This window comes from Nanorana parkeri, unplaced genomic scaffold (genome assembly GCF_000935625.1).
Source record: "Nanorana parkeri isolate BGI_ZX_2015 unplaced genomic scaffold, ASM93562v1 scaffold535, whole genome shotgun sequence".
Classification (NCBI taxonomy): Eukaryota; Metazoa; Chordata; class Amphibia; order Anura; family Dicroglossidae; genus Nanorana; species Nanorana parkeri.
In genome coordinates, this window is record NW_017306803.1 from 950,378 (window position 1) to 953,570 (window position 3,193).

The window sequence follows — 3,193 nt, forward strand, 5'->3', positions numbered from 1 at the left end:
GTATTATTTTTTTGTTCAGGGGTAGTATTTTTTTATGTGTATGGGGGAGGGGGGAGGAGAGTGTATTAGGCTACATTTACACCTGTAAGTTTAGGTGCAATTAGGGATTCCTGCTTCAGGAACTTGCGTTTTCCTACAGTAGGAATCCCTAATCTGACGTTTACAAGTGGCAGCTGTCACCCGTTCAAGTTAATGATCAGGTGACAGCAGCCGAATGTAAATGCCTGTAATGGCAATGTAGTGGCATGTAATATTACTACATGCGGTTAGAAAACACTCTCCCTGGATGCACAATCGATGCGTCCGGGGATAGTAATTGATTCCTAGCCAAATTACTTCATATCACGTATCATTACATGTGGTGTGCAGGTGTTTACATGCAGCTGCTGTCACCTGATCATTAACTTGAACGGGTGACAGCTGTAAACACCAGATTAGTGATTCCTGCTGCAGGAAAATGCAAGTTCCTAACGCAGGAATCCCTAATCGCACCTAAACCTACAGATATGAATGGGGCCTTATTGTGTATGTATTGGTGTCCGTAGTACCAAACCGGATACAGTTTAATTTTATTTTAAAGTATGAAATTTGGCAAGCGGGCCCCATGGGAGAAAAAAAATTGTCGAACGGCCCCCGAGTTAATTGAGTTTGAGAACCCTGCTCTATAGCTTGGAGTCAGTCGCAGAACTAAAAGGGGCACAGCGGTCGTGTCGTGCACAGAACTGACAAATGATCCCTCCACTACCAATGTGCTATAATTTTCCTCAACCCAGAAATGTATCTGCCGCATCACTTCCAGGTGTGCATGAAGAAAGGGGGTCATGAAAACATCTTATTCGGATGACGCAGCCCCACCGTAATTGACGTGGTCGAGAAAATCTATGGGGTTGAGAAAAATTATGGAACACTGACTTTGACACTGTCCAGCTCCTCCCACTATCCTCCCACAGCTCACAGTCCAAAAGTCCAGCGGCCTACAGTGGGCGAGAGTGCCTAAGTACCAGACATGGAGCGGAGTAAGGCCAGGACCATGTAGGTAGCCCAGTGGGAGGAAAGCACCATCCCCCAACCAGTCACCCCTTTCATGGACTAACTAGTGCGTCTTCACATCACCCGACCGTTCACACTATCATAACATGGATGGCAAAAGTGGCAAGTGGGGGCGGGGGAGAGGCAGAGCGGGAGGGGGCCAAGTCACTGCACTATCGGCCTCTGGGTTGTACTCGCCCCCTGGGCTAAAAGTTGCCAGTCAGCCCCTGAGTACCAATATTCAAAAAAAGATGCCAACCTGGGAACAACAGACCAGTCAGTATAACATCAATAGTATGCAAACTGTGCCTTTTCTGGTGCCTTTTCCTCACTGGAGCCTTCTTTGCATTGAGCTGATTCTAGCATGTCACCTTTTACTTGTATGGTCATCCCACTATCTTCATCTCTGTCAGAAGGGAGCATGGCTTGTGCATCGCATACATCTTCCTACTGCTAGAAGTCTGCTATGGTCAAACTCCTATGCGTTGAAGGTTGTAAGTGTGGAAGGCTTTGTCAGCCTGTTGTTGGCTGTGCTTTGACTGCAATTGTTGGCCACCTTGGGAGAAAGAAAAGCATGTGCCCTACATCCGGTTTGTACAGTCCTACCACAGTTATGACCTGTAGGACCTGCTTGCCCCCTACTGCTGTCACGAGCAGCAGGACCTCTGCCTCTTATTTTACACCAGCTACCCACTGTAGTATTCTTTTTGGAATGTGAATTAAATACTTAGGGTGTTATTCACTATGGAGCCGGGGATACAGCCGTAGCCTCGGCTGATCCTTTGGCTCTCTTCACCCTCCTTTCTTTTAAATATTTTTATTTTTTACATTTTCCTATTTATTTAGATTTTTTAATTCATTTTTCAACTTTTTTTTTTCATTCATCCATTTGACTTCTTTTCTATTCTGCTCGGTACCTCGGAGGTACAGAGCAGAATAGCCGAGCCGAATGCCGCTCAGCTATTTACTCACTGCCGTTCATCCCCTAGGAGAATAGGGGCGAACGGCAGCGAGTGAGCCAGATGTTGGTTCGGCTGAGTCGAAGTCCCTCTGCACTTCGGTTCACAAAACCCAAAATTTTATATGAAAGAAAAAAACACCCTAAAATCACACAAAAAAGAGTTCAAAGAGGTGGCACGGGGCTAGCACACTTGCTGCTGATACAGGGAAAAAAAAGTCCTGAGATGGATAGTTGGGTCAATGGAACGGTGAACGGGGAGAAGATACACAGTGGTATGTAGTCTACCTAAAACAATATAGTACTGTATAGCGCAGTATTACACTGTATAGCAGAATATCTGTAATTGCTTTAAAAAAATGTATCCATTTACCTAATGGACACTTTGTGTTACTGTTTATTTGATATGTGCTATATGAAGTGACAGTCTGGAATGATTACAAAGATCACAATGATTGTATATGAGATGGGTTAAATCTGTTCAGGTATGGAAATAGTTACTGAGATTGATTAACATCTGCTGATCCTATTACTGAGGCACATATGCATCCCTCCCTACAGCTGACACCATCTCTATGATTAAGCCCAAATGGGTGAAACACGTTATAAGCAACTGGTTGTAGGATGGGGATGGCAAATGTGACTGGGATGTAGATACCAATAAATGTGACATTTCAGTGGATCTAAGAAGTGCAGCATTTCCGTTTTGTTTCATGTAAAGTATCTCTCCCTACACAGATTTTCCAGCTTATGCTAACCAGCTCAAACATACACTGGGCTAGTGACTGCTGAGAGCCAACCCTTTTATAGTGAGGGGCTGACTTGTCCATTCTTTCAGATTATTGGCTTTCAAGTAGGGATGCAGAGATACCAGTTTAGATACCAGTGCCAATACTTGGCATTTTTATGAGAACTACCAGGGTTGCAGCGGTTGTAGCTGCGACTGGGCCCTGGCGCTCCACTACTGTCCTGAAATCATTAGTCTGCATTGTTTTAGAAAAACTGTCACATGACAATAAAAATAAAAGGTATCAGTAATTGGTATCTGTGAGTACATGGACAATATTGCTCTGGAGAAAATGGTATTGGTGCATCCCTAAAATATATATATATATATGTATATATATATATACGTGTGTGTGTGTGTGTGTGTGTGTGTGTGTGTGTGTGTGTGTGTAAAACAAATCATACATTTAAACATGGATT